Source organism: Cygnus olor, chromosome Z, assembly GCF_009769625.2.
Source record: "Cygnus olor isolate bCygOlo1 chromosome Z, bCygOlo1.pri.v2, whole genome shotgun sequence".
Lineage (NCBI taxonomy): Eukaryota > Metazoa > Chordata > Aves > Anseriformes > Anatidae > Cygnus > Cygnus olor.
The window spans coordinates 38194424-38207033 of NC_049198.1; positions in this window are offsets into that span (position 1 = coordinate 38194424).

The following is a 12610-nucleotide window of genomic DNA, read 5'->3' on the forward strand; positions in this document are numbered from 1 at the left end:
ATTTTTATTACTTGTTTTCCAACATACATTTGAGCATTTTAAGAATACTAAAGTAATGAGTATGTCAAACTGCTAGTTTTGTAACAAAAAAGAAAAATGAAAGCTCAAGAATGATTTTCTTTTCCTTGAGCTCCTTTAGAGTACAGACTGCTATCATTGTGCTTTCTTAAATGACATAAAAATTTACTTTATAAAGCACAGCTGCAACTAGAGTTAAATATATGATACAGGTAGAAGAAAAAAATGAGTAATAAGATAGATTTTTGCATTTCTGAAATTAGACTCATAACCAGGATTATAGGACAACATAATCCTTCAGCTTCTCAAAACAAGCTCTTATTAAGTTGGAGTATGTAATAACATCTTCAGGAATACCCATTAGCTTTATATTAAAGCAAGAAAAGCCTTGACTTTTCACTTATGAATGCGGAATTGTGAAAGGCACATAGAGGGAGTGTTCAAGCACTTCACAAATTAAAATTTTTGTGTAAAACATTGAAGACCTGTATTCAAAACTGGACAGCTGTCCCTGCCCAATTCTCTCATCTGGATGTGCAGAAGTGAAGATTAATTCTACCAAAAGAGATGCAAGTGTATTTATGCAGTATTTGCACTACAACTAGAAAACACCTGTATGTACAGTGCAGAATTTAGCACAGATGCCTACTCAGGAAATAAAATCTTTCTTCTGTCTGAAAGTCAGAGTATTTGAAAAATGTTAAAATACCACAAAATTCTAAATATTTCACTGCATACATGGTCTGTACTAGAAAACAGAATTTCTACTTTTGGCACTCTGTCCAATTTTTAACACATAGTGTCATTTAAATTACATGTAAATGAAACTAAACATATCTTACACTTTACAATTAAAATTTATCTGTGACCAGAAGAGAAGGAAATTGCAGATGGGAGTGGGAATAATGGACCATAAGTTAACTCATAAACTTGTTGATTAGTAAAATTCTCTAGGCAACACCTTTTCACATCTACCTACAGAATAAATATAAAAACAAAAAAAAAAAAAAAAAAAAAAAAAAAAAAAAAAAAAGGAGGAATTGTGGGGAGAATCATTTCTGGGAGTCATAGACACAAAAGCTCGTGTATGTGAACTATATGTCCCTCCAGAATCTTTAAATACAACCAATATTTCTCCATCAACTGTAAAAGAAATAGGCACATTCCTCAGAAAGATGGGTTTCCTGTGTATCTAAATCTCAGACCTAAGAGAAATTCTCAAGTTAAACAGATCATATCTCATCTATGTGTTAAACTGTTTTGACTAATCGCGTTTTTAAAGCACTTACTAATTTCCTGCTATATGCTATACAGTTTCCTGCACATTGGAAAAGCAAATAAGATAAACACCAGAGCACTCCACTTGTAGTTACATCTAAGTCTACAAAATTAAGCATTATATTTTCCTGTGGATGTGTCAATAAAGTTATTGCTTCTGTGAAAGATGTAATTGACATCATACCTGCTCCTAGTCTAATGAAGCAGAAATCAATGAGTGTAAACAAGTCCCAATACAATATGTTCAGAAAAATACAATTACTTGAATATTTATGTATGTTGACCATGCAATGAAAACATTGCCCAGCATAGAGAAAAATGAAGAAGACAAACTTCTTTTAAATGATTTCATTTGTTAACTTTGCTACTCCAAATTTGAATGTGGTGATCTAACTACAATAAATATTTTTTTCATTAACCTGCAAGTGTTCTTTTAGATTAAAAGAAAGAAAGGTCTGTATCAGGAATATGGTGTTCTACATATCTGACAAGTATCTGAAGTGGGGTTTTGATATGGATTCTTATTTTGTGTTACAGCACCTGTACTTTTAATGATTAATGATAATTTTGAGCAAGCAGTGGAATTTCAAAAAAAAGTAAAAACTCTTTGAGGAAATAGCTTGCAAGAAAAAAAAATGTTTTCATTTTTTACTTGCAAATAATTTGGATAAATTAATGATGACACAGAAAGATGCAAGGATCCACATTTTGTATGCCACACCAGAAATAATTAGATTTGTGATTATATTGATCAATTAAATAGGCATTAAAACATCGACTTTCAATGAAACAGAAAATTGAGAAACTTGAAAACAAGTTGTGAAATTTGTTGTTAAACAATAGTTTTAATATTTAACTTAAAAAAAAAAAAAAAAGACGTCAATGACTATAATAATGGACTGAAATACACAGAAAAATATAAGATTTATGTCAACAAAGTGTCTTTTTTTTAAAGGAATTTAATAGTACAGAAAGTCTAATTGAAAGTACTTATGTTTGATTTATAACAATCTAAATGAATGAAGAATCTAGTTTTTAATATTCCTTGTGATTTAAAATCATAATTGATCTTAGAGTATTGAGATTACATGCATGTTTCTTTTGTTTTAAATTGATACTGGCATATAATAACCAGACATATATCTTAAGAAATATGATAGCAAGAGTATAGCAGCTTAGTAACTTATAGCAATTTGTTATCTATATATCTATATCTATATATATATCTATATCTATCTATCTATCTATCTATCTATATCTATATATCTATCTATATATCTATATCTATATCTATATAGATATATATAGCATTGAAAGAGCCTCTAATTCCTGCTTTGTATTCTGTAATCATTGTAGTTTCATGAATTAATAATGAGAAATACACTGAAAAATCAAGAAAATTCTTTGGACTTCTTTTGAGTCTAATTCCTGAAGAAATTCAACATACAAGTACCGACTATATTCCTTTTACAAGCTTTAGTTTTTATTATTATTATTTTTTAAAGAGAGAAAATATGTAATTCCTGATTCTGCTCTGTTTCTGTTTTAGATGTAGACTCTGTTAGGAAATAATTTCTTTTAAGAATTTGACTGAAAAAGTCGCATTGCAATGATGGAAAGAGGTTGTACCTTGATATTTTCAGGCAGTTCCTTTAGAGCTTCTTCAGCTGCTTGAGGCTAGAATGAACAACTTTCAAAAATTTATTCTGCTTCTTAAATTTTAGGGGAAGAGAAAAGGGGAGGAGCTGGTGATGCAAGAGAAGCTATAAAGACAGCAGTAAATTATAGAGCATGTAGACTGTAATTCAGACATCTATTTGCAAAATAGTAGTTGTTGTTGTTTTTGTTGTTGTTTTTCAAAGAGAGTTCCAAAGAACATATTAAACTTCTACCAAAACAAAAAAAGGTTCTCCTCACAGGTCTCACATTGGCTGGATAAATGTTATTTCTTACAGAGTGACTGCATTTCATTATTTCATTACATATGTGTCTCAGTGCTGTTTTAGGCAGCCTCTTTCCCTGCATTCACCACTGCACTGCAGTGTCATTTCATCCTGCAATAAATTAACAGTCATTTTCATCTGTCCTGTGCGGTATTTTTATTTTATTATATTTTTTCATTTTATTTATTTTATTTTATGTATTTTATTTTATTTTATTTTAATTTTAATTTTATTTTATTTTTTGAGAAGCAATGAGGAAGTTTTGCTTGCATCACAGTTGTTTTTTATCTCTCCCTTTTCCTCCATAACTGATTCATTGTCATTGTCATGACAGATAGATGAGAACATTTAGACATCTTGGAAGTGCAGCATGACCAGTGCAGCATCCTTTAAAGGTTAAAGTTAAAGAGTTAAAGATCAGAATAAAGGCAAATTATATATATGGCATGAAAACAGAATTCTACTGGATATACCAGAAACATTGCATCACAAAAGATGGTGCTGCTTTTCTAGAAGATGTCATTACTATCCTTCTGAAGAAACACAGCAAATGAGGTAGCAAATTTGGGAGCATAAAAACACCTTTGGGAAATTCTGTCTCCCTTTACTAAATGTATTCAGTGTAAGTATCCCCTCAATTTTGACAGCTACATTCAGTCTTCCGCTCCATTTGATGCACAAGTGCTTGGGCTCTTCACTAGAAGAAAGACATCGAGCGTGTCCAGAGAAGGGCTACAAAGCTGCTGAATGGTCTGGAACACAAAAGGAGCAACTGAGAGAACTGGGGTTGTTTAGTCTGGAGAAGGGGGGGTTCAGGGGAGACCTGATTGCTCTCTACAACTAACTGAAAGGAAGGTGTGGGGAGCTGGGGGTTGGTGTCTTCTTACAGATAACTAGTGATAGGACTGGAGGGATTGATCTCAAGTTGCATGAGGGGAGGTTCAGGTTGGAAATTATGAGACATTTCTTCTCAGAAAGAGTAGTCAGGCATTGGAATGTCATCATCCCTGAGGGTGTTTAAGGAAAGGTTGGACATGGTGCTTAGGGACATGGTTTAGTGAGTGGTACTGGTGGTAGGTTGATGGTTGGATCAGATGATCTCAGAGGTCTTTTCCAACCTTAATGATTCTATGATTCTATGATACATGTCTAACCAACACATTTTAAAATATTGTTCTAGAGGAGAGATTCATATTATGCTTACCTTCCCTCACAGCAAGGATAGAAAGAAAGAAAACTTGCTCCCTTTATTAGGGTGTTTATTTTTTCCTCTCTATACTTAAGAGAATACCGACTTTCAAGAATCTCTAGTCTAAATGCTTAATAAAACAGTTTAAAAAATATAGGGCATTAGCAAAATCAAGGCATTACATAAATACTGCAAATATGTGCAGATTCTTTACAGCAACAGACCTATGCATGGCGTACGTGACACTGGAAGCAGGAAAGTTGCCTAACTTTAAACTTCTAAGCAGTTTCTGGGTCTGAATACTTCTGTGGCTGAACAGGTAGGTGTTTTATCCTCCTGACAATGAAGTAGTGGTGATTTTAAAATTATGCACAGATTAATTTTGTGATTGTTGTTGTGATTGTCGCAGAAATTAGAGTCTAAGACAAAACCAAAAACAAACACACAAACAAAAACTTGCAAACCATAAAGTAGATCTCAATTGTAATTGACACCCAATTAAACCACTGCCTGCTCCTGCCAGGATCACCCCATGTACATTTAGCCACAGTGATATCCATATTCAGAAAGGCTATGGCTCCCTCACATGTTCTTTTTTGTTGTTGTTGTTGTTTGATTGATTGATTGAATTTCATTGAGATTGAATGAGTAATTTGTATGTTCATAGTTTAACCACTTGAGTCTGCAATAAACTGCACTCACACAGTGTCTGTGAGTATGCAAGCAACAAAACTGAGGGGGGGGGGTGGGGGGGAGGAGGGAATTAGGGAGAGGAAGACGGAGACGGAGAGGGAGGCATTCTGACTTCACCTTAAGCAAAAATCTTCCAGGGACTGCATTCCTTAGAGCAAGGGCAAAAGGTCTTGTTCAAGCTGTTCAAATTCAGGAAACGTATTGTGAATTTGAAAGTTCTCTTAGGCCTGAAGTATCCACATCATCACTGAATCACTTCATATCAGACACTCACTCACAACTTTCAGGGGTGAGAGAGAGGAGGAGCTCCTGAGGCCAAACAAACCAGAATTCAGCTACAGAGGACAGAGACAGTAGTTCTTATAGCTACTTATTATCAGTGTGCTTTCTGAAAAGTGCTCCAAAGCATATTCTAGACTTCGACAGTACCCTCAAAGTAGCCACTCTGACTGTATAGCAATTGCATAACTCCACAGGAGGACTCTGGAACCTTCTGGTTTGAAACCTTCATCAGTTTTCATTTGTGCAGTTGCTTAAAAATAATGTATTCCAGAAAAAAAATAAATAAAAAAAAAATCACTGCTGAGTCAATAAGAGCAAACTTCGAGCATACTGGAGAAAGATGGGTAAATCATTGTTTATAAACTCTAACTCCTTTATTCTATGTACAAACAGTGATCAAAAAGTTATGTTCACTGAGTGGTTGCCTCCGAAAGACAGCTGGAACTGTGTGCTGGGTCAGTGTTCACTGAGATAGCAAGGGGTAGGTAATGTCCTCAGGCACATTGCACCTGGGACAAAAGCAGAGAATCACTTTTCAAAGCAAATTAAATCTCAGTCATTTGCTGAGAGATTCTATCATTAATTTGCACACAGCATTTATTCTGTCTCTTACCACCAACAAGGTTTGCACATCTAGAAAGTCCATTTTTGGAATGAGAGATAGTTTCAAATTAAATTTAATTGTCATAACCCAGTTGCATCCCTTTCCCAATTCATATTGCACTAGATGTCATTCAGATAAAAGGAAGGCTGGCAAAAAGCCAGCAATCTCATCCAGCCAAGTCCTGGCTATTCGCAAACACTAATAAATAATTAAACTGCAACATAGCAATGAAATTCTTGACTGATGAGTTCAGCTGATACATCCTTCCATGCCAGTAGCAGATCCCTGTTGCTGGAGTACACATGGCTGGTTGGAACCTCTGACCTCCGGCCTCTTGTCTACTAATTAATCCGTGACTTTCATGATACAGGTTACAATTCACCTGAGTATGACCACATAGGTAGTTAAAGTCTGAAGTATCTGCCCCATGAGTAGAGACTAATAGAAGCTTCGGGGAAGTTTCTCTGGTTACCTTCAGCTGTCTGATGAGACAGCACAGAAAAAAACTGAGACAGACCCTTCTCTGACATGTGCAGGATGAGGATGAGAGGTAGCAGAAACACAGGAAAATCCAAATGGATTTAAGGACAACATTTCACAATGAGGTAGTCAGTGAACAGGCTTCTACAGATGGTGCACCTTCATCTTTGGAGATATTCTCCACCCAAACAGACAGGGTCTAAGAAATCCACTCTGGGGGAACGGTTGGACTGGGCCTCTAGAGCTGCCTTCAATTTGAAGTTATATTGTGATTACATGATTGAAATTGAAATTCCACTAAATGCAACTAAATACAGTATTGTCAGATACAACTATTAAAAAAAAAATTAAAAAAAATGACCTCCCAAAAATTCTAAAAGCCATAGAAAAGGTAAACATTTACTGCATTTTTTTTTTTCTGGAAACTTTGGTCTTTTATGCTCATTAACTTGTGGAAAATTGACTTTGTAAACTTTCTCTGCTTTGTGGACATAGTTACATTTTTACTTAAAATACCTTAATGTTCTCTAAGGTAATTCTAAGGTATTTACTTAAAATACCTTAATATTCTTCCTCAAAGAGTGTAGTGCTAGGACTAGAGGTTATGATTTTAAAATGAAAGAGTGTAGATTTAGATTAGAGGTTAGGAGGAAATTCTTCACTCAGAGGGTGGTGAGGTACTGGAACAAATATCCCAGAGAAGCTGTGAATGCCTCAAACCTGGAATTGTTTAAGGCTGGATTAGATGGGGCTTTGAACAACCTGGTCTAGTGGCCCATGGCCAGGGGATATAGCGGCCCATATCCTTGCCCATGGCCAGGGGTTGGAATTAGATTATCTTTAACGTCCCTTCCAACTCAAACCATTCTATGGTTCTATGAAATTAATCTTCCAAATTTCTGGCCAGAGAGCAAGAACTGAGAGAAAAAGTCACTTGCAATGTAAACTTTCCAAACTAAACAGAAAATGAAAGACTATGCAAGATTTTTCTAAATAATTGATTTGTATTATTCAATTCTAATGGGGAAAAATCATTTTCAATATATTTTAAAGTATTTTATAAAAAAAAAAAAAAAAAAGGTGAAGGTTCAGAAAAACTAATAGAAATCTTTGTTATCTGTATTGTGTATCATTGTGACTTCTGAAGATCATCTAATCCAATAATCTCTTCCAGGTAGGGTTAGCTTAAGCGGGTTGCGCAGGCCTGTATCCAGTTGAATTTTGAATATCTCCAGTAACAAAGACTCTACAATCTGCATCCAAGACAACACAGAATCTTCAACAGAAGGCCAGCATTAGTTAATTTTCTGTTATAACAAAAAGGGCATTAATTCACTTGCAGAAAGATTATTCTATGATCTACTGAATAAAATACTTATCTTTCAAAACCATCAACATGTTTAGCAGCTGTGATAAAACACCTAGTCCACACAGAAATCTACTTTCAAGTTAGATTTTGAAGCAGTTGTCTGATATTCAAGTATTCTTTACCTTCTAAATATTCAGTAGAAGCAAGTAAAGGAAAAAAAATGTGAGGAGGTACTTTTATACACGCAGCTACAAAATCCTCAGAGGAGTGTCTTAAGTGAGTCTTACAAAGCTTTCTGCATTAATCAGCCATACATTACATAATAAAAATGAAAATACTTAACTCCCTTTCACACAGTAAAAATTCTATAAACGTCTGAAATAAATTTCAGAAAATGTGAATTCTGTTGGAGGTATAGATTTCACTTGGCTTATTCCCACACAGCAGAAAAAAAAAAAAAAAAATAAGCAATAAGAAGATTACTCAAACCAAGTGTATATTACATATCTTAAATCTTCATATATTTATGTGTAGACATGACCTTTAATGAAGATAATCTTCTCAAAGAATAGTCTAAGACCAAAGATACATAAGAGATGAGCTTCAAAGCTCCTTAACTTCCTCTTTTGTTGTTGTTGTTAAATCTCTCTTTAAAGCAACTAGAGTGTCTTGGTTTCTGTTATTTTTGTTGTTTTGTTTTGTGTTTTCTGTTGATGTTGTTGGCCCCTTCTTTCTTCTTATATATATATAATATATATATATATATATTTGCTGAGTTTTTAGGTTTAGCTTCCCAAAGTGACCTCCATTTAAAAGATACAACTCCAAAGGAGTATGTTTAGCAAAACATACTTGGTTTGCTAAACATTGCTCAGGATTTGCACTCCATGGGAAGAAAACAAGTTGCTTGGAGACATCTTATTGCGTCTTTGTTTTATCCACAGCTTGGATGGAGAGGGTAGCAAAACTTTGACTGCAGGGAATACTCTTTAAGGGAGAGCAAGATACAGTTAGGAATTGATCCTTGAACATTCTAAGAATGTGTATGCAGTCCAAGATATAACCTGAAGTGCTACAAGATCCCCTGTGATTGGCAGCATAATGGAAATGCCCTTTAGCAAAAAGTCTACCACAGAAAAACATTTGATAGCAGCGAAAACAAACAAACAAACAAACAAAACAACAACAACAAACCCACAAAATATAAGAAAACAAAACTAAACAGAAAACCGCTGTTAATATTGTGCCTTTGAAATGTGTCAATATAAGGTAGGATTAGGGGTATGACCAACTTGTGGGTCATAATTTTATGCAATAGTGACAATATTTGATTGTTGATTTTGATGCGTTGACACTGATCAGAAAAGTATAGCAAGATTCCTGTGCAAACAACTGAGAAATTACAGACCCCTATTTAATGTAATTTTTGCAATAATCTGTTTCAGGATTTGGTATACAGATAAAGAATAGCAAATATATATCTAAAGAGATGTATTTGGGGCTTTTTTCTTGTCAAATCTCTGGAGTGTATCCAATAAGAATTACCTTCATTGTCTCAATTTAGAAATAAACAACCATGTCAGACTGATGTTTTATTCTTTTTTACACCACAAGGAGGTGCAATTGATCTTTTCTAACAAATAAATGTCTTTTTTTGGGGGGGGGGGCGGGGGGGGAGGGGGGGTAGGAGGGGGGAGTAGGAGGAGTAGGGGAAGAGGTTGGCCTTCCACACTGTTGATGCTAATTAATATTCCACAAACTTTGATGCTTTTCTTTGAAACTCCCTTTTTGGCCTTAGATGAAAACAGAAGATAGTAAGCATTCGTTTTCTTTTAGTTTTAGCTGGGTAGTTGTGGCATATTATTTGTAAAGCACACCTGCATTTTTTGTTTCTCATTATTGTTTCAGTTTTCATGCTAACCTCACATCCTATGTGCTGCTGGTGTTCATGCAGGAAGAAAAATGGATCATTGAGAATGCCCCCAAACCAATGTCCTGATGCTGAGGTTTTTTCTTGTTGAAGTACCATTAAATTGGAATAGTTAAAGTAAAGGACAAAGGTCATACGACAGTTCTACACTGTAAGGAAAATATTAGTTCATCGTAAAGAACATTTCTAGCTGTCAATATGTTGAAGTCATTAATAAAATCTGAATTACTTTTTTTTTTTTTTTTTTTCCCATTCATCTTGCTCTTTGGCCTTGTGCATAATACAAAATGCAATATGTTGCATTTTGGTATTTTACTTGCTATTCTGCCTTAGTCAAGGTTAAAATATGCTTTATGCAAATGTAATCAACTCCTAGTTGCAAATTTAGCAAGTTTAAATAATATTTAGAATGTAAAAATATTCATACAACCTCCAGGGGAAATTCAGTAATATTTGTATTTCTGTATAACTGTATTTCTACAAGACGTCTTTTCTTGTAGGAATAAAATAAATTTCCTTCCTGTACTAAAATTTGTCTAATATTCATGATTCTACAGAAAACAAAAAGGGAAAGCATAACGTCCTGAAATGTCTGCTGTTGACAGCAACACCAGTAGATATGATGAACACAAGTTCACAAAACATTTCACAGACTTTGAGATTGTGTCAGAACACAGTGCCATTACAGACAGATAATTTTTAATGATAATACATAGTTGCTATTTCTTCATGCTCCTTCTGCTGGCTTCCAAGAATCTCCACTGTTGAGCTCATTTCCTCTATCTTTTCTCCTTTAATACTGTTTCTACTTTGAAACTAAACAGTTAACCAGTTCTCAGTATTCGATATATATATATGTAGATATATATATTTAAATCTTTTTCACCTTTTCTAGCAGATGGAAAATCTGAGAACAGAAACAAGGACTTCAGCAAAACCATTGAGCATATCTGCAAGAGCTGCATGTATGCACCATTTTCCTTAGAATTTGAATATTTGTATTTTTGCTCTCTATCCCATGCTTCTTTTGGTCAGCACTTTATTCTGAATGTCTCTCTTAGCAATTCCTTTGAAAGATGCACTAAGAAAACTAATCCAACTGAGATGAGATGAGTACCAAAAGCTCCCTTAAATAGTGCCTTAGCTATCACATTTTTATATCAGTGTTTAGACCACATTACTTGGTTTTCTCTCACACCTCTCCACATATTTGGTGTGCTGATTTTTATTGTTTCAGCTATCTGCTCTCAAAACTGAGCTTTATTGTTTCTTCTGTTTACTTTGTGTGAAAATGCATGATTACATTGCCCTGTGACTTTTCACTCAGCTTTTCTCTACAATAAAGTTATATTCCCTTTTGTTCCTTGTACCTGTCATAATTTGCTTATTTCTAAACTTCCTGAAGTTAATAGACTCTATTTACTCACTCTTTCCTGACAGAAACCAATTTATATCATTCTGCTGTTTTCAAACGTATCTTGTTGATTTCAAAACTTTGTTCAAAAAATTGTCGATACAAATTTTTTTTCGTTCTTTGAAGGTTTTCAGGAAAAAAAACGTAATGAAATCGGCTTCGTAGGAAGCTGGTCATCCCTTTTATTTAATTTTACTCATCTGTTTTTCCATCTTTCTTTCTCCAAAAGCTCAATGAAAACTTTTTTTTTTCATAACAACCCATAATAAATTCTCCAAAACAGACAAAACAAACAAAAAACAAACACACACACTACCTTTAAGAAAAGTCAATTTCATTTTTTCTTTTCTTGTATTCAAAACCCAAACGTATTTAGAAGAAGTGTGAGTTCTTATTCTCCCTCAAAGCTCACCACCCCCCCCCCCCCCCACCCACCCCCAGGGTTCATTTGTCTTGTAAAAACAGTACACGAACTTACTTAACTAAGATATATTAATCTCATATTGAATTAAATTCAGTTTGGGAATATCAGAAACAATGTCTTTGGGTATGACTACATTGCCAAAGAGATTTCTGATTTATTGATTGATCACCAGCCCCTGCACTTGTTCATTTGCTTTCTGTATCTCATTTGAAACAAAATACTGAGCTTCCTCTGTCACAAAGGTGGGGTCTACATCTTTCCAGGAAAAATTCCTTGTAAAAAATTCTGAAGAAACTACAACTTCAGAGCAATCCTGGCAGGCTTCATTTCTTCTTAGCATTTACTTGTGTCATAGATACTCGGAGAAGAGGAAAACAGCCTCATAATATTTCAAAAAGTTTGGATTGAAACTGTATGCATAGAAATCTGCCTGTAAGTATATGGGGGATCCATCTACAGTGTCGATGGAGCCACTCTGCATTTCTAAGCTTAATTTTAAGTAGCGTGGTCAAAAAATACTCTATCATTCAAGATTGAGAGCCATTGTTTGGAATAGATTCCATTGTTCGGAATAGATATTGGAATAGATGACTTAAGGTGTCATGATGAAATGTGGTAATTAGGAAAAGGAAGTTGGGGTTTTGGCAAATGGTGTCATTCAAAAATATAATGTAAATGACTACATTTTGTGTTCAGTTAGAATAAGCTGTGGAATATGAAGGTTAGTTTATGGAAAAAAAAAAAAAAAAGAAAAAAAAAAGAGAGAGAGAGAGAAAGGAGTGGAAATCCATATACTTTACACAGTAGGTTAGTTAAATGGAAATACTGACCCTCCTGTCTGAAGTCTTGGACTGAAGTCTCAGTGACCTAGGCTTTCAGATTTGTAAGCAGGCTCATACTCAGCCACTGTTTTTACAGAGATTTTGGAGCTACAAACTATGAAAGCCTTAGCACGCCAGCAAGCTAGCAGTAAGGGGTCCAGGTGGGACTTTATCTTTCTTTTGCCTTGCCAAAATGGCACTTTGACTGACGTTTTTTTCATTTGA